Source organism: Lynx canadensis, chromosome B2 (assembly GCF_007474595.2).
Source record: "Lynx canadensis isolate LIC74 chromosome B2, mLynCan4.pri.v2, whole genome shotgun sequence".
Lineage (NCBI taxonomy): Eukaryota > Metazoa > Chordata > Mammalia > Carnivora > Felidae > Lynx > Lynx canadensis.
This window is the reverse complement of record NC_044307.1, coordinates 118,386,337-118,407,296: the sequence shown is the minus strand read 5'-3', so window position 1 is coordinate 118,407,296 and position 20,960 is coordinate 118,386,337.

Genomic DNA, 20,960 nt, shown 5'->3' with positions numbered 1-20,960 from the left:
AGGACCATTACTGCGGCTTCTTGCAGGTGACAGCGTGCTAACTTTCTTTACACTCAAAGTATATTTTACTTTGATAATTTTATCACTTATTATATAAAACAGTCCCCTGGTCACATGAACAGCATTTCAAGTAAGATCAAGAGAAAACAAGGCTGGAGAACAGAGCCCAGGCTTGTCCCAAGCACACAGCTCACCACTGAAGGAGGAAACCAGGTAAGGCTCGCGAGGAAGGGGAAGGCCAGGTCTTGGAAGGTAGCAAATGTCATTCCCAAGTGCGTCAATATTACATTCATAGGCAACAGGACTGGAGTAAGACACAAACACTGTTGTTACAATCTTAGGAAAATTAGTCTCCAGGCAGAAGCAGTACTGAGGGATGGATACTGGTAACAGCATAATGATGCTAATGGCAATTTTGCAAAAAGAAGCCTTTGGATCTGTAAACCTAGAGGGAAAAAACGCACAGGCCTCCATACCCCCAAACTGCTATGTCAACTTGGTCTACAGTGTTCAGTGTGGGCGAAAGCAGCTGAAATCTATTTTCTAACTTATTTTGAAAAGCCACACACATCCTTCCACCCCACACTTTGACCACCGTGCGTGTGTTCTCCACCATCCCAGGCCAGGGCGGGGACTTACTTCCTCAAAGATCCAAGTGAAAAATTTCACTACGACGCTGTATTTCATTCTGATCACTTGGGCACAGAGTTTGTGCCTCCCAGTCTCTCTGGATCCACAGCTTTACCTAACTTTTGGAACTTGAAGAAAGCCCTGTGGTATTCCAATAGCGCCCTCCTCCCAGGAGGGGCACTGTCAGTCTGTGTAGATACTCAGTAATTAGTAAACACTGATACCTGCTGTATGTTCGGGCCTGAAGAATATAATAATCAGCAACTATCTTTTTGAGAAGGCCTTTTGACTAGTTACAAATAAACCGAACTAGAGGGTCAGCCACACTCACTTTCCATATTCTCCAAAAAGACATCATGATTTTGTCAGAAGTCAAACTGAAAGACAGATATAATCATCTGTGGACAACCAAACATTAAAAGAAATAGTTGAAGTTAACTTTTAGCTCCATATTAATCAGCCTGTTTTCCATTCCCAGTGTCCAGAAAATCAGCCACAATGTTGCTAGCAATAGCTATTATGAGCCTGTAACTTACACAACGCACCTTCTTCCTCACCGTGCAAACCAGGTTCCTGCTAGGCTGTCTCCAGGCCTTCACCGTCTTACCCAATCATTGTGGGTCTCAGAAATCAAACAGTAGGAATTCAATCTCAGTGGCTATCTTTCTCACTGCAGATGTAGACTCTGGCACTCACTCATGCACTCTGTTCTCCTCTACTTGCCTGCCTGGGGCTCACCTTTCCTTTGGACCATGTTTATTCTACCCCCTCAGCCAAAAGCTCTTTCTCCTTCACTGAGCAGATTCCCACTTTGCACATCATCTATCAACACCACACCATCATGTCTCATCGTCAGGCTTAAGCTCTCCTATTCTTGCTCTGATAATCACTTTAAAAGCCTTGTTGTTGCGGTCCTGTGCCCTTTCGCAAGCTTATGCACATTGTAGAATTCGCTCTCCACGGCATTCATCCACATTTAGGATTCACACCCTCACGGAAGCATTTTCCTGGACTCTTATGTCCTCTTCTGACCACACAGACCGACTGTTCCGACTGCACTGTGACCCTCCCACACCTAAGATATGGCTCCCAATGCACACACACACATACATCTGAGACAACGATAAGTAAGTATTCTTGCAGAGTTGGAAAGACTTTAGATGTTTTGGCTTTTTTTTTTAATTTCTAATTTATTTTAAGTAGTCTCCACACCCAGGCTTGAACTCACAACCCTGAGACTCAAGAGTCGAATGCTCTACTGACTAAGCCAGCCAGGTGCCCCTTAGAGGTCTTTGAATCAGACATTCTTTCAGGAACGCTGTCTAAAGTCTAACAATGAATTAGCAAAAAAGAATAGGATTGGAATTCAAGGTCTCCGACTCCCAGTCCAATGTCCATTCTTGGTTAAATATTCCGCTTTCTTTTGATGTCATGCTATCCCAGTGCCTCACAGAGTGTCGGGAATGTGATAAACGCTCAGCAAGTTTCTCTGTTGACTATGAACTCACTTGATTAATGTCTGCATATTACTGAAATGTGCCAGAGACCAGGAACACCAAGTCAGTAACATTTGGTCCCTGATTTCAATGAGTATGGAGTCAAATCGGAGAGCCGTCAAATATGTATTTAAAAGGAAATGTGGGGTGCCTGGGTGGCTCAGTCGGTTGAGCGTCCAACTTTGGCTCAGGTCATGATCTCAGGGCTTGTGAGTTCGAGCCTTGTGTCAGGCTGTGTGCTGACAGCTCAGACCCTGGCACCTGCTTTGGGTTCTTAATGTCTCTCTCTCTGCCTTTCCCCCGCTCACACTCTGTCTCTCAATAATAAATAAAACATTAAAAAAATAACTTTAGGGGTGCCTGGGTGGCTCAGTCGGTTAAGTGTCTGACTTCAGCTCAGGTCATGATCTCGCGGTCCGTGAGTTCGAGCCCTGCATCGGGCTCTGTGCTGACAGCTCAGAGCCTGGAGCCTGTTTCAGATTCTGTGTCTCCCTCTCTCTCTGACCCTCCCCTGTTCATGCTCTGTCTTTCTCTGTCTCAAAAATAAATAAACATTAAAAAATAATAATAATAATTTTAAAGGAACTGAACTAGGGGCACCTGGGTGGCTCAGTCGGTTAAGTGTTCAACTCTTGATTTTGGCTCAAGTCATAATCTCACAGTTCTTGAGTTTGAGCCCTGCACTGGGCTTGGCACTGACAGTGTGGAGCCTGCTTGGGATTCTCTGTCTCCCTCTCTCTGCCCCTCCCCTTTTATTCTCTCTCTCTCCCTCCCTCTCTCTCTCAAAACAAATAAATAAGCTTAAAAAACTAAAATGAAATGAACTAATTGTTACGATGGTGTTATACTGAGGAATGCTCTTTCCCACTCGCTGGAGGAATCAGGGGAGGGTCCCAAGAAGCAACAGAATGGAGGCTTAGTGTATCGGTAAGTTTGCCACGCACACAGATTCTAATTCATTTTTGTTCCTCACATAGTCTGTGCACTATGGTTTTTCTTCCTCCTCTCAGCCGAAGTGTGCTTATCATCCCATATATATTTGATACTGTCTTACTTATATATTTGAATTTTTATTCTTAGCTCAAGGTTTAAAAATTCACCAGAATCTGAGGCTATCTGCCAAAAGAAAGCAAAAATTAATCTGTGCCTTCAGGACCAAACAAAAACATTATATAAAAACCCCACGTGGCATCCACAAATGTGACAGATGGAAATATTTTCTGTTCAGCTAGAACGGTTTTAGGACTTTCTTCCCAATAGAGACATTTTAAACTTTCAGAGTAGGATTTTTAATCTATATCTTTACCAGAGTTGGAAGAGACAATGCCTGTGGGTGACTAATAGTTCAATTATATTAAAGTTTAAAAACTAAGAATAGAGTAGAAATCACTTTTTAATGTGTAGCACAATGGTTTTGCACATGGACACTAGAATCACAGAAACCTGATAGCCATGCAACCTTAGACAAGTTGTTTTAAATTCTTCTTTTAAAATTTTTTTTCTTTTATGTTTATTTATTTTTGAGAATGAGAGAGAGAGAGAGAGAGCAGGAGAGGGCAAAGAGAGGGAAGGAGACACAGAATCCGAAGCAGGCTCCAGGCTCCAAGCTCTCAGCACAGAGCCCACCTGACATGGGGCTCGAACTCACGGACCATGAGATCAAGACTTGAGATGAAGTTGGACGCTTAACCAGCTAAGCCACCCAAGTGCCCCGAGTTGTTTTAAATTCTTCTTATCTCAGTTCCACTATCTGTAAGATGGCAAAAACCTTCTTTAATACATAGTATATGGTGCACTGGAGGCAGAAGACCTGATGGGAAGGGCTTGAATTCCTCCACACCACTTAATGGCTACAAGTGAGCAACTGACTCAACGTCCTGGAGCCTCAGTTTCCTCACCTGTAAAATGAGGATAATACTGGTTGTTGCAGAACAAAGACAATAATGAATGTGGTGCACAGCTCAGTGTCTGGGAACGAAGGTCCATGTTAGTGACATTAGCTGTGTCTACTATAATGTCATTTTACGAATAAAATGAAGCAATATCTATAAAATATTTCCTGTAGCGTTGATTATAGTAAATTCTGAATAAACAACAGCTGTTGTTATTAACTCTTTATTCTCAGTACTATTACCTCTTTCATCGCTCCACTAGGCAAACCAAAATATACTTTAATACATTAAGTTAAATAATTAATGATGGCTTACTGTACATGGAGAGAAAATTATGGCTGCAAGTTTGTACTGGGACGTGGAGTCTAAACCTATCTGAATGCAGACTGTATTTTAGTGGCAGAAGCATTAATAATTTGGCATTGTAAAGAAGAGCTGCATTTCTAGGAGAGAGAGGCAGGTGGGGGTTATAGAAGAATATAAAGCATGCCTTTCTTTTTCATTCTATTTCTTCAGATTTGGAGACCTGTCTTGTGACCAAGAAAAAAAAAACACAAAAAACCCCAGCAATAATAAAAAATAAAGTAGGAAAGCCCAAACCAGTTCATCTGATGGTTTTACTTATCTTAATGATGCTGTTGAACCAAATGCATGAGTATCGGATCAATTCTGCAACCACCACTCTGTTTCCATTGGGACCCTTGGGCATAAAACGGCCTGAAAATGAAGAGCAATTTGGGGCTTGGGGATACAGGGACTACAGAATTTGCCATTAGGGGGATATAAAGTGAAAATTGCAAAATATTAATTTTGTGGCAAGAGGTATAAGCTATGATTTTGTACACTATGAAGACCTTTGCTGGTCTGCCTTGGAGAGAAGGGTTTCTTAACATTCAGTATGGTTCTACATCATCATGAATGCTAGAACTAAAGGGAAATACAGAATTTTTTTCTAATTAGCAGAATGATACCCAAGTCATTCAATACAAAATACCATTTTATGGTCAAGTACATCCTACACAGGCAGAAAATGCTAGGGACAGAGAATGCGCTTGGAAATCTATACGTGTTCTTTGTTACTGATGCCTTCAGAACCCGCCAGCCTGATAAACTGTAAACTATGGGTCCAGATCTCTTATGAACCATGTGATAATGACATGGAACAACTACTCTGCGAGGACTAAAAGCCACGAAGCTCACAGAACACAAAAGTCTTCAGGAGGCCAAATAACAGATCCATAATGAGCTTTTAGAAAAAACCCTGCTGAGACCCAGTGGGAGATATTTTCCACAGGAAGAGAAGAAACTAGAAGCCCATTTCCCCCAAAGTAGAAATATGCTTCCTGCCTTGTACCCTAATTCTTCAAACCTGGACAAGCTCTTCCAATGACTGTCACACTCCCTGTTGACTGCAGTTCCAAGCGGGAAGTCGACTTGAAACTGATGTCCAGGAGCTATTGTTAAATGAGTCACAGATTTACTAAAATGCAGGATATTAGTTGAGATATTTGTGGATCAAGAGTGAAAAACATTTAAAACCAACATTTAAGTTGGACTGTGTATACAGATTTCTCTTCTGCAGAAGAACATACACGGTAACTTCACTTAGAGGTACGGTGGCCATGTGTTTGGAGACAACATTGGAAAGTGAGACTCCAGCAAGTATTAATAACCTTTCCAGCAATTTTAAATGCCTGGAAAGTCCCAAACACACTGTTGACATTCCTATAGGAAGGAAAGCTGGAGCATGGTAGTAAGTTTCAATTCTACTTGTTTGGCTTTCTAACAATAGCTCATGTAAGTCCACCAGTTTTGTATGTAACACAGCTGGGCTAGAACTGTTAAGGATGCCAAACTTCTTACTTTCTTCTCTACTGCATATTAGCAACCATTTCTCACCAGAGCGAAACAGAGCTGTGTCATCACATGGTAGCTCAAGGCTGCCACGAAGTATTTTTAAAACCCTAGAAAAATATTAGGAAATAATTCAAACCACATCATTCCCACTAGAGAATTTCTTTTTGCCCGTAAGTGAAACCTGAGGAGGACTGCCCTTTAGGCAAGGTAGGAAGAGGTGTGAAAGGCAGCCTCATGAGGCAGGGCAAGACCCAACTCCTCACCAGTCACAAAAAGAATGAATGTATTAGACTTCCAATTTAAAGAAAGCATTTGTTAGTCAGTCTGTCCTCTTCCCCCACCTCTCCCTCTATTTGGTAGTTACTTGTACTTAAGGTAAAAACCCAGCAGTACAAAATGAAGAGGAAGTCTCTGGCTTCCCTAGTTTCCCCTTCCCAGAGGTCAGCAGACTGTTGGAGAAGTAGGAAGAATGTTTTCTCATTTGGTTTCCTTGAATTGATTTATATGAACTCTTTATATATTGAAGAAATCAGCTCTCTGGTAGTGATATGCCTGGCAAAGACATTTAGCTTATATTTTTACTTTTTTTATTGTGTATTTTATCAAACAGAATACTCAATTGTATGTTGTCAGCCTTATCAGCATGTTGATTGATGGCTTCATAGAATCATTAGAAAGATCCTCAATGGAAGATCATGTTAAAAATTCTCCCATGTTTTAGGGGCACCTGGGTGGCTCAGTCGGTTAGGCAGCTGACTCTTGATCTCAGCTCGGGTCCTAATCTTGAGGTCTGTGAGTTCAAGCCCCACACCGGGTTCTGCCCTGACAGCATGGAGCCTTCTTGAGATTCTCTCTCTCCCTAGCTCTCTGTCCGCTGCCCCCCCCAACTTGTGCTCATGTGTGCTTTCTCTCTTTCTCACAATAAATAAATAAACATTACAAAAAATCTCCCATGTTTTCTTCTTTTATGTTCTTTTATGTTCTAATTCTCTTACATTTTAATTTCCTCCCGAATCTGGATGTGTGTGTGTGTGTGTGTGTGTGTGTGTGTAAGAACACAGGTAGGGATCTAACTTGTTTACAGGTAATAAATCTTCCCTCCCTTGCTTTGAATGCTACTTTCATTGCATACTAATTTCTTATAGTTGTACAAAAACCAAATCCCATATGCATTTGGATCAATATTCAGACTGACCATCCTGTTTCATTACTCTATTAATCTGCCTTATCCAAATTGATTTGATTACTATTCACGTTGTAATACATATTTGGATACCTGATAAGATTATCTTATTCTCATTCAAGTTTCTTGTCTATTCTTACACATTTTACATTCCTATGAACTTCAGAATTTGATTTTTAAAAATCTGGCACTTTTATTGAGAGCATGCTAGATCTCTAAATAAATACAGGGAGAACTGACACTATTATACCACAGCAGCATTTTATTTAAGTGTTTTCTTTTATGTCATAGTTTTTTTAAAAAAACATACATCTTTCTCATTTCTTGTTACTTTTTGTGTCTTGGGTATTTTGTCACTGGGTTTCTGTCGTGTATCGGTATGTTTTCTGTCACTATTATTTCTATCTTCAAGTGGTTGCCGTTTGGATGTAGGAAGTCTACCAATTTTTGTGCATTAATTTACTAAGCTGCCCTGCTGAACTTGTTCACAGATTAAAAATATATATATATGTATATATGTTAGTTCATTCTCTTAGGTGCCTTAGAAGGACAATTACATCATCCAGATAAAATATTTTTGCTTCCTTTTTCCCAATTTTATTTTTTTGTAATGTTTTTATTTATTTTTGAGAGAGAGAGAGAGAGAGAGAGAGAGAGACAGAGCATGAGCAGGGGAGAGGCAGAGTGAGAGGGAGACACAGAATCCGAAGCAGGCTCCAGGCTCCAAGGTGTCAGCACAGAGCCTGACGCAGGGCTCGAACTCATGGAGTGTGAGATCATGACCTGAGCTGAAGTCGGACGCTTAACCAACTGAGCCACCCAGGCGCCCCTCCTCTTTCCCAATTTTAAACCTATGATTGCTATTTTCTTTGGTTATCTGTTTTTTATTTGAGGGGGAGAGAGAGAGAGCGAGCACATGTGCATGTGGAAGGGAAGGGCAGAGGGAAAGAGAGAGGGAATCTTAAGCAGGCTCCATGTTCATCAAGGAGCCCAATATGCGGCTCAATCCCATGACCCTGAGATCATGACCTGAGCCAAAATCAAGAGTCAGATGCTCAACCGAGCCACCCAGATGCCCCTAAAATTGCTCTTTTATAACTGTACCATCTACTACTGTCTGTACTGTCTCTAGAGCAAAGGCAAACAAGTAAACAACAGAGAGGTGTGGCGATCCTTGCCTGGCCCCTGGATTTAATGGGAACGCCTACTGTTCACCACTGAAGAAGTACCAGTCAGTGATGGTTTTGTTTAGAGTTTCTACCTAGCATTCCAGTGACAAAATTAATTGTGTCAGAACTGCTGCTGGATAGGGGCATGGAGGAAGTCAAAGGAAAGAGGAGGGGAAGGGGAAAGGGTAGAAAAGAAGGAAGAAGAAAAAGGTGGATGCAGTGGAGGAAGAGGAGAAACATGTCCTGGGGCAGAAAATTCTGGATTATTAATGCAGTGTGAACTATCTGAAACCATGAGTCAGTTCTATATATTTTCTTAAAAATCCTTACTTCTGTCCATCTCTTCTGTTAAAAAATAATTATTATAAGGTCAGGAATTGTCTTTCTAGGATTGCTGGGATTATTGAATCATCTACAAATCCTGACTAAATACATTAGCTGAGAGGGGAGACTTGAGGAGAAGGATAAACTGCATACGATTTCAGGAATAGAAAAAAAGAAACTGGAAAGAGTGCTGAGCAGTAAAAATGATTTCAGAGGAGGCTTAACCTAACAACAACAAAAGGTGAAACCATGTTTCTAAAAGCACCATACATGCACACCACCGCTTTCTAGAAGGGTAGGGTATTTGGGGATCATCCCTGAGATATTTTTAGCTTCAAATATCTGTTATAATGGTTTGCTTCACTGGTGATTTCCTGCGAGAGATGGCAATCTAGGAAAAAGATGGACAAAAGACATTCATAGTCAAGTCACAGAAGAAAAAGTACAAATGCCCGGCTAGCAAAGGAAAAGAGCAGCTCTACGGCAAAGAGAGAAATGCAGACTAAAGCAATTTCAAAAGTAAAGACAGAACTCCATTTACTAATTGACAAAAAATAAACAGAGGGATTGATTATGCCCATCACTGGTGAGGTGTAAGAAAATAAACCCTAACGAGCTGTCGCTGAGAGGACAAATGGGTCCTTTTCTGTGCTTAGTTTGGGAGTGACTTTCGAACGTTTAAGTGTCCATTCCCCTTGCCCTCGCCTCCCTGCACCATTTCACTTCTATGACTGCATCCTTTAGAAAGACTTGTACTAGTATCCACGACGTGTGCATCCAGAGCGATAGTCATGGCAACAACCTGGAAAAACCTTAAAAGTTCATCGGGAGAAGACTGGCTAAGTCAGCTAGGCTGCATCTGTATGACAGAATAGTACACAGGTATTTAGAATAATGAGTATGTGCCAATAAGGAAAAATATCTACATCAGATTTTTGAGATTTTTAGAAAGGAAATAGAGACTAAGATCGAGTTTATGTCAAACGTACAGAACATGTGTTTGGATATGCACTGAAGGGACGCGGAAGGCAACAGGACTGTTCACAGTTCTTATGCGTAACAAGTGGGAACGCTCACTTTATGTATAACCAAATTATTCACTCTTTTGCAAGAAGCATGTATTGCTTTTATTTCATCTCCATTTTGGAACTCTAATTACAGAACAACAACAAAAGGACGCTACAGCTTAAAAAATAAGAATAGAAGGCAGAGCAACCTAGTACACATTTGGGTAATGTGGCGGCTTGCTCATTTAAAAACAGGTGTAGGGGCATCTGGGTGGCTCAGTCCGTTGAGCATCCGATTTCGGCTCAAGTCATGATCTCACGGTTCATGAGTCTGAACCTGTGTCAGGCTCGCTGCTGTCAGCGCAGAGCCCGCTTCAGAATCCCCCGTCCCCCTTTGTCTCTGCCCCTCCCCGACTCACGTTCTCTCTCTCTCTCTCTCTCAAAAATAAACAAACATTTAAAGAAGGTGTAATTTTGCCTTTGAGGCAAAAACGCAGAACTAGAGAAAACAGAAAATGGCTAAAATCACTAACGAGACAGAATCAGAAATTCAGGCATAAAAGATTTACTCGTGCTACATGCCGAGAAAACAAAGTGCAACATCTACATTTATGGGGTGCAAAGATGAATTAAGAACTTGCATCTGTCTTTAAGAAACTTACAGTCTAGGATATGCTCAAGAACAACGCGCTGCATTGTCAAGCAAATCCTTTATCGGGGTGTCTGGCTCGCCTGTGCCTGGGTCATCCTGACTTACCCACATGCCTCCCTGCTGGTCAGAGCTATGGCATTATTCTTTCCCCAAAGCTCAGTCCTCATGATCTTCAGTTATTCTAACCCGATGACTTTGATTCACTTGTGGAAGTGCGCTTCTGTCTGAGATTAGCCTGCGACTTCAGAATTATTATTCTCATAACGCATGCAGCCACAGAGGCTGGACAGAGTTCTTCAGCCTTCCTTACGAAGGGAACCGGGGCTGGGGCTCCGGAAAGGGTTCTTCCACTTAACCTGATTTACATTCGTCTCCTCACAGAGATGATGGAGCAAGACTGAAATTTATTTAATTTTCAGGCCTTGAAATTAGATCTCTGTGCGGCCCCCTCCACTGGCCCTGTTTCATCGCTTTACGTGCAGCACAGCCCTGTGTCTACACAGACCCAGTATCGTCCTCGTCGTCCCTGTTCCAGCCGGGCCTTGTGGCAGGAGTGAGGAGTGGGGCGGGGTCGTGGGAAGGAGATGGTTTCTTGCACTCAAGGGTTACCCCGTGCATGCCTTTTCCCTGCTTCATCTGAACATAAAGCAGGCATATTTATGTGGACCTTTTCTTCAGGCATTAACATCCCTGGGGCTTATTTAAGATGAGTTCATGCCAAGGTTGAGCCGTCCTATAAATTCACATGACTGAAATCTGAGTTTTATTTTATTTTATTTTTTTTAATTTTTTTTTTTCCAACGTTTATTTATTTTTTTTTGGGACAGAGAGAGACAGAGCATGAACGGGGGAGGGGCAGAGAGAGAGGGAGACACAGAATCGGAAACAGGCTCCAGGCTCCGAGCCATCAGCCCAGAGCCCGACGCGGGGCTCGAACTCACGGACCGCGAGATCGTGACCTGGCTGAAGTCGGACGCTTAACTGACTGCGCCACCCAGGCGCCCCTGAAATCTGAGTTTTAAAACATGCCTTCAGTCCTGATGTTTTTTCACCAAAGTCAAATACTAATAGGGTTACAGCGATGAGTTTCTGATGTGTGTGCTTTCTAAACACATACTTAGCATTTGTTTACATTTTTGATCCTCAATGATATCCAACCCACAAACATAATAACTGCTTTAATATTCTAAGTATTTTTTAGACTTGCTGTGGTTCCATGCTAACCCACGGATTTTACCTGTAGCCTTCTGGAGATGAATCAAAAATGTGTTGGTTTATTCATATGCTGGCTCATTGAATCCTCACAACTCTGAGAAGTAATTATCAACATCCCCTCCTACCGATGAGCTCAGAGTCCAAGAAGATACACACGTTACGTAGAAATAACGGTTTTACAGGTCTGCCAACTCGAGTTCTGACTATACAACTCCTGTAGCCTCTTCATTCCTTCCAAACTGGCGGATCCTCAGAAGGAAAATTATGTAGAGGATTGAAGTAACTGCTGAGCTGGTTCAGGCTTCAAAATCCTTTGTTTTAAAGCATTTATTTATAGGGCGTCTGCGTTATTTTTTTTATTACTTTTTGAATGATGAAGAGAAGTCTTCCTTCTTCCTAAATCCATATAAGATAATGAAGTCAAGTAATTAAATAAATCAAATAACATTCCTAATCCTTCCAGAACGATGTTGGTAATTTATTCAGATTTCTAGTTCCCTTTGGAAAGCAGAGAATCTCACTCATCTCTATTTAGCACTGCTTGGGCTGCTTTTAATTCAGATCACCACTTACAATAATTTCAACCTTCTGTGCTCTTTTATCTGAGGGATCCATGCCTGTGATGTCTAACATTTATTTCGGCACTCAGTACGTATCTGTTGAACACCGACTATGTGCCAGAGCTCCGAAGTGAATCTGACATCGCCTGCGCGTTTTATCAGGCTGACAGCCTAGAAGCAGGTGGACAAGCAGGTGGTAAGACACATTCTAGGCACGTCACGGAAGCATTCATGGGGTACAGAGAAGGCCAAAAGGAGACGGTGACCGTATAGGGTGGGGATACGGGGAGGGAATGAGCAGGAGAGGTTTCATAAACAAGGTGACCTTCACACTGTCTTCAAAGAAGGGAGGAAGAAAAGCAGAGAGACAGAGAGGGATTCCCAGGAGAGAGAATGGGGGAGAGAGCCGTTAGTAAACATGAATGGACGTGCAGGAATTTAGGTGGGCTGGGGGTTTAGACCTAAGAAGCGTAATTTCCTATCGGCAATCTCCAAGCACAAGACAGAATTCAGTGGTAAAATCCCCGAGTCTTACTTGATGGAGACGCCAGTCACCGTCCATAGCTCCCCAACCCAGCCCTGCTTGCCCTCAGAAAATAGTTGAGGATTATGCACAACTTCAAAGGTCATTTTAGGATTCGTTTAGATTTAAAAGGAGTAACGTTGACTGACCTAAGCTCTATAGCCTTACTGAGATCAAAGTAAATATGAGTTAAATGGTGACTTTTTCAAAAATGATGAATTCCTCGGGGCGCCTGGCTGGCTCAGTCCGTTGAGCACCCAACTTCGGCTCAGGTCATGATCTTACGGTGAGTTCAAGCCCTGCGTCGGGCTCTGTGCTGACAGCTCAGAGCCTGGAAGCTGCTTCAGACTCTGTGTCTGTCTCTCTCCCGTTTGCTCTGTCTGTCTCTCTCTCTCTCTAAAATAAAAACATCTAAAAATTTTTTTTTTTAATTTTTTTTTTCAACGTTTATTTACTTTTGGGACAGAGAGAGACAGAGCATGAACGGGGGAGGGGCAGAGAGAGAGGGAGCACAGAATCGGAAACAGGCTCCAGGCTCTGAGCCATCAGCCCAGAGCCTGATGTGGGGCTCGAGCTCACGGCCCGCGAGATCGTGACCTGGTTGAAGTCGGACGCTTAACCGACTGCGCCACCCAGGCGCCCCTAAAATTTTTTTTAAAAAAATGAATAAAATGATGAATTCCAGAAACAAAGAAAAAACTTTGAATCTTTTCCAAGAAAACAGTGAAGAAGTACAAATTATTTATCTGGAGACTTTGGGGGAAAGTATGAAAACTGAAGGAAGACTGAAAAATTAGAAATGAGAAAGAAACTAGTGCTTGTTGAGCTGTGATATTTTGTTAGGAACTTAATATGCATGATTATATTTAATCTTTGGAAAAATCTGTGAGGGAGAAAAACTGTACCATTTCACTGAAGCTCAGAGAGGGTAAGTAATTTGCTTAATGTCACACAGCCAGGAAGTAGGAGAGCGAGGCTTCAAATCCAGATCTGTTTAGCTCCGAGAACATGTGCTTTCTCCTTCAATCATACTGCACATTTAACAGAACTAGGATGAGGGGAAGGATGAGGCATGATTGGAAATGTTGAGAGAAAACGAGATGAGGGGAAGAAGGAAGAATTTACGCTCATGAATTTGGAATGCAGTGGGGGAAAAATAGGTTACTTAAAGAAACAACAAAGTATGTCATTAAAGAAAAAAATGTCATTTAGAGAAAGAAATCATACGCATCTCTGAACTGCACAGCACAATGCCATGCCCTCAATAACTTGCATTTGTTGGTAATGAAAAATGAGTTCCATTTCTAACCTTTATAAGAACTCATTTCTGTAAAAACCATCAGAGTTGTATGTGAGAAATAATCGAGTTCCTCAAAAAAACACAAAACATGGAAAAAAAACAAAAAAAATACCAAAACTACATCACTCAATGCATAGATAACATAAAAATCAAATATTCCAAAAAGCAACATTCTTCTATTTAGTTTCTTATGTATCTTATTACTGTGAGGCATACTTATTGGTATTTTATCTCTTCCCTGCTACAGATGTGACCAAAACTAAGAGAAGGTTATTTAAAAACGACCCCATCACCCTAAACTGATTGAGAATATTTTAAATCCCATCAGGTTAAAGATTTCATTTTTCCTCTAAAGTATCATATGTATAAACTAAGGAAATATCAGCAAAGTTTTTTTTATTGGTTAGCAATGTTTACATAAAAGCGTTTTCTCTCTTTTTACAGGGTAATTTGGCAATTATACTACCACCATGATTATGGTACCAACTAATTATGGTACTCTCAAATAAAGAAATAACTAGCAGTCCTCTCAAAAATGTAGAAAAACATTTAATGACAAGAAGAACTGGTCAACAAATATGATAACTGAATATAAAAAACTCAAAGTGATAAGCACTCTAATTTATTTGGAAAACCTATTTCACACACACACACGCGCGCGCACACACACACACACACACACACACACACATTCACGGCTGCAAAGCAGATACACGGGTGTCTACAGCCAACTGCCCATAGAGCCACACAAACGCCTCTGTGTAACTAGAGACACACAGAGAAAATACCCGGATAAGCCATTTGGAAAAGAGCTCACTCTAACCATCTAACTAAATACAATTCCTAGTTTGCTCATCTAATAACAAATATCCCAAATAGAAGATCACTTAAAATCCAGACTTTCATTCCTTCAGGCTCATGTGTGTCTGTATTCTCAAAAGTCAAAGTCAAATTACTTTGTTGTTACACCAAGATCGATTCAAGAGCTACGGCTTTGAATTTGCAACTTGACTCGGCCAACCAAATGATAAACTCCTTGTGCAAAATTGCAGACACATTAATTTTACATTCCACCCATATAGCTGATGTAACTTTTTTCAATGATTTCAAAAAAAGGCCAACTGGCTAACTAGCTTGATACCAGGAGAATAATGAAAACACTCATAAATTTTTTAAATAGTTGATGAAGGGATCCAATGTCTTTGGCTACAAGGAAGCCATCCTTTTACGATTCTGACCAAATCCAGCCTTCCTAAGTGCTGCATGGGCGGGCAACTCCCTCAGCCTCCCCTCTCTATATAAGGTCTTCTGGGACGAAATGGTTCCAATCCTTAGGAATCATAATCCGTAACAATCAAAACAATATTTGGACAGACACATAAAAGAGAACACGAGTTCTCTTAGAATATCAGAAGAGGAATAATTAGGATCATTCCAGCAGTTCAAAAGCAACATGAGAAAATTAAGCAAAACCAGTACCCAAAAAGAAACTAGCACCAGGAAGTCTGGAGGCATCCGGAGGAAGGAGCCCAGGCAGGGCTCAGAGTAACGCCGTTCAAACTACAGCAACATTGCTATAACTTGTGAGTTGGTTGGAAATGCAAGTTCATGGGCCCACTGCCACCTACTGCATCAGCAATCTTGGGGATGGGCCCAGCAATCTGTCTGAACAAGCTCTCCAGGTGATTCTAATGCCTGTTGAAGTTTGAGCCACAGAGATGGAAGAATTTCCTCAAGAGATCCAGCCTCTACTCAGATAAAACACTGGGGAAGGGACAACTGTGTTTCTTCTAAAACAGGATTCTTTTTCAGCAGTGGAAGGAGGTGGGAAAGGGAATGCTATTACTAGAGAAGTAAGGCTCAAGGCAACAGTGTCCAGTGGTGGTGTAGGATCAGGGGACTCTTCTTTGCTCCTCTCCCAGTGGTTATGGCCTGGTCACAAAGGATGGAACAAATGAGGGGGAAGGGAAAGACGATTAGCATAGAAGTTCAAAATCCTGTGCACTGAGAAAATGCCCCCTTGTGCTCTCTCTATGCCTGAGATTCTCTTAAACGGGGACAATATCTTTGTTGCATATTCATTCTGTTCTTCATTCAGTTGGTGACAACCAACCAAGTTCCAGATGCTGCTGGGGCGTTAGGGACCCAAGACTAAAGAAGAATGAGGACTCTAAAAACTGAGGGCTTATTTTTGTCTGAACGGCTCTATGACCTGACCTGCTCACTATCAACCTAGAAGCAGATTGGCTGTGTTTGCTGCTTAACACAGCACAAGGGAATGTGCAGAAACAGGGCTGCCCTCTCAAAAATAATGTACTTGGCTTTGTAACATGAAATGTATAATTCCAATCCTCTTTGTCCTTAGCAGTTTATAAACCCCAAGTTTCCCATCTGGATAGAAAAGAATAACAAACCACTGTCACACCCAAGTCATTTGAGTCATTATGCTATGTCTGTGTATTATACCGAGGTATTTCCGTCATGCAAGGTTATGAAGTTATGCAGCCCTACGTTTTCCCTAGACACAGGCTTTCTTTCAGAAGTTCCATTTTCTTAAGGGACACGACATGCAATGAGCTGAAATAAGCTTCAAGTAATTACTGTTAATAAAGTTTGTAACCAATGTAAGTCAGAACAATCCCTAACATTTACTTAGTTCTTGTAAGGTCCCAAGCACGGTGCTTAGGCTTACATTCACTAACTTAATCCTCCTGACAATCCTAATAGGGCTGGGTGGTGGTCATTTGGACTGTTCACCAATATTCCAATTCTCTTCCCAGGCCCATAAACCCATTATTGGATTGCATTTTCTCAACCCTGTGAATCTAGGCAAGAGAAGTGGCTTGCCTTAGTCACTGAAATATGCGTGAAGAGACATGGGTTCCTTGCTGGCAAAAACCTTTAAAAGCCAGTGCATAATTTGCTATGATCCCTTCTCCTCCCCGTGATGACTGACAACATTCCAGACGGTAAAAGTCGATCATCTCAGGTTCTCACGTAAGGATGATGTGGAAGCTGCCGGGCAACCCACAGTGGGCATGAATAAGAAATACATCTTCGTTATTTTATTTTTTTTTTTAATTTTTTTTTCAACGTTTATTTATTTTTCGGACAGAGAGAGACAGAGCATGAACGGGGGAGGGGCAGAGAGAGAGGGAGACACAGAATCGGAAACAGGCTCCAGGCTCTGAGCCATCAGCCCAGAGCCTGACGCGGGGCTCGAACTCCCGGACCGCGAGATCGTGACCTGGCTGAAGTCGGACGCTTAACCGACTGTGCCACCCAGGCGCCCCTTACATCTTCGTTATTTTAAATCATTGAAATGTGGGTGTTGGTTGTTACTGCACATAACCTACTCTGACTGATACAGCTGGGTATTGCTACTATTCCAACATTTTATAAAGAAACTGAGAGAGCCGGGGGCACCTGTGTGGTTCAGTTGGTTGAGCATCAGAGTCTTGGTTTCGGTTCAGTTCATGATCCCAGGGTTCGCAAATTCCAGCCCCACATCAGGCTCTGTGCCGACAGAGCAGAACCTGCTTGGGATTCTGTCTCCCTCTCTCTCCCTCCCCCGCTCACTCTTTATCTCTGTCTCTCAAAAGTAAATAAACATTGAAAAAAAAAAACAAATTGGGAGACAGAAAGGCTAAAAATTGACTTAAATGCAGAAGGGTATTGTCACCAATATTTTTTCATTTAATGCTTGACCCTCTAGCTTCCGGAGCTGAAGGAAATTCATTAGCTGATTTCTCAAAGATTCAGTCTTGTGGTTCCAGTTCACTTTCCACCAAACTTATGTGATAGTATCACATGACTAATAATTGTTCAAAGATTGCCCCCATCTACAGAGATTAAGCATATTGCCCACTGTGACTCAGCTGGTATGTGACCAGAGGAAGGACCCAAACCTAGATCTTTCTGACACTAAAACCTGTGATTTTATCACCCTGCTACATTGCTTTTATGGCTAAACGTATCTTGAAAAGACTAAAAGTTCTGGTCCTTAATAAGCTGTAATCTTGAGATAATAATTTAAGGTAGGGCTTCAGGTTTTTATTTGTAAAGCGAGAATATTTACCCTCCCATCCTCAATAGGTTGCCGTGAGCTAGGTTGGGTTTAAAGGGCTTGTAAAATCAGAGCAAATCAACACTAAAACGTCAGCTTTGGGACACTCTCTGGGCTTTGTATTCACAAGTTCTACAAAAACAGAACTTTGTATTCACCTTTTTTAACTTTCATTATTAGGGATAAAAGTATTTCTAAAATATAACACTTCATTCCAGGGTCCTCAAACAATATTAAACATAATTTAATTTTCTCTTGATGTCTGAGTTGTTTTGCTGTGTTTTGAATATGACTATTAACGACGACATGGTTTTGTATGATATTCTGAAAGCCTTGTGAAAAGTCAAGGTCTTGCCTTAAGACGTTTATGATCAAAAATGGGAAGAGACTTTTTTTTAAATTTTTTTCACATTTATTCGTTTTTGAGAGACAGAGAGAGATAGCATGAGCAGGGAAGGGGCAGAGAGAGAGGGAGACACAGAATCTGAAGCAGGCTCCAGGCTGTGAGCTGTCAGCACAGAGCCTGACGCGGGGCTTGAACTTGCGAACTGCGAGCCGAAGTCGGACGCTCAACCGACTGAGCCACCCAGGCGCCCCTGGAAAGAGACTTTTTAAAAGCATAACTGTGTCACTAGGTGAATGTAGTTAGTGTTGTCACGCGAGTAAAGTTGCCCAGAAGTCTGGGGGAGGGGGAGATGAATGATGAATGTGCTGTTGGCTGACATTGCCATTGGGAATCTGGTTACTACAAGTGCTTTTCCCTCTCCAGTTCTTATGTGGGGCTTTGTCCTTAGAAATGAGAGAGCCAAATAAATAAGTTGACTGATCTTATGTGTAAATTGAAGGCAAACAAAGTTGGAGTGAAGACTTTGGGTATACATATGCTTTGGGCTTTAGGACATCTATTTACCTTGTTTTTTGACTTTTGGAGGTGTGCTTACTTCCTAGTTTTGCTGTGTTCTTAGTAAGTCTGCAAATTTCTAGAGAACATAAAGTTATTATGTTGGATCAGCCTTTATAGGTTAGAAAGTTGTTTAGGTACGTTGTAGTATAAGTACAAGAAGATATTTTCTAGATGTTACATTCTATATACATTCTCATAAAGAAGGCCTTCCGCTTGTTCACGGCTTACCAACATATTTAAGTTTCTTCACCTGATGCTCTGTATTCCCACACACTACCAAGTCAATTTGAATCTGAGACACAAGACTATTGAGAATCTTTTTTTTTTTTTTTGAAGTTTATTTATTTTGAGTGAGTGAAAGAAAACACACGCACAGGGAGGGTCTGAGAGAGAATGAGAGACAGAGAATCCCAAGCAGGCTCTGCACAGTGCAGAGCTCGACACGAGATCATGACCCAAGACGATCATGACCTGAGATGAAACCAAGAGTCGGACGCTAAGCCCACTGAGCCACCAGGCACCCCATTGTTTTTTTTGTCATAATAATTCAACACCAAAGTAAGTTTCTGAGTGATATTCACATCAGTCTGTTATTCATTCACTCATTTCATTTATTCATTTTCACTCACCCAACAAATATTTACTGACCATTCATCATGTGCCAAGCATTCTGCTAGGAGTCAGGGATAAAATGATGAAATTCAGACTTGATCCTCCCTCCTTGGATCTAACTGTTGAGTGGGGAAGACAGACACTGAACAAATAATTACAAGTGTTACATGTGTTAAAAAGGGAAAATGTAGGATGGCATGGAAGTGAATATCAAGGTGATCTACCTTAGTCTTAAGGAGTCTGAGGACGTGACTCTAAGATAGGGTAGAGAAAGGAGGAAAGAACAGCGTGTGCCAAGACTCTGAAATGGTAGAGTACCGCATCTCAAAGAAATGAGCAGAAAGCAATGTGACTTGGGCAAGGGGATGAGGGAAAAGGTAGTAGGGGCAAGATCACATGAGATTTCATAGATCATATTAAGGGCCATAACTTTACCTTGGGAGACACATAAGTGGGCTTTAAGCAGAGATAGAACAGGATCAGATTTGCATGATTATAAGATTCCTGCTGCCAGAGGGAAAGGAGGCAAAAATGGGATCTAGGAAGACCAGTTAAGAAGCCCTACAGCAATCCAGGTAAGAGACGATGGTGGCTTGAAGCAGGGTGGTGGCCATGGACAGAACTGAGGAAGAGGAATAAAGAGATCTTGGTGTTAAAGCAGATGTGGGAGGTAAGGGAAAGGAAGATGTCAAGATAACGTCCACTTGCTGGCTTGAGCAACTGGATGGATGAAGACACCATTTAGACAAACAAGGAACAAATGAAAAGAAGCTGTTTGCGGGAAAAGTTTAGTTTTGAGTACGTTATTGGTCTCATATTCCTACAGACTTCCTGTTAATTGATTTTATGTACACACACACACACACAGAGCAATCATATAATCAAAAGTTGAAAATTTATTTTTATTTTTTTAAGTTTATTTATTTTGAGAGAGAGAGAGAGAGCGCACACTCACACATGCACAGGCCAGAGGGGGCAGAGAGAGACAGGGAGAGAGAGAATCAAGCAGGCTCCACGCTCAGTGTGGAACCCAATCCAGGACTCGATCCCATGACTGTGAGATCATGACCTGAACTGGAACCGAGAGTCAGACACTCAACCAAGTGAGCCCATCCAAGTGCCCCAAAAGTTGAAAATTGAATTCACTGATAAAACAAGCATGAGGTTTAATGACTGTGAATCATAATAATGTTGTTTTTCCTTATGAAATAGGCCCCCTGAATCTTTACACTCGAGTCAAAGACTAAATGATAGACGTGATTTTGGAACTGATTTCTGTTTTCCTACAGCATTATTTATTTTTTGACCTGGAAAGAATACCAGCAACAGTTAGTATGGAAAAATTGTCAAACTTATTTACTATTAAAAAAAAAAAAAAAAAACTAGCAATAATAACCAAAACAAAACAAAAACAAAAACTGAAAAAAACCCTGCTCCCCCCCAAAAATGTCTTAATAAAAATCAGTGTAATTATGACATTTAAAATGCAAAAAAGGAAAGAAAAAGCAGGGATGTCTATAAAACATTCAGTATATGAAACACTTTGAAACCTTGGAAGAGATGGGAATTC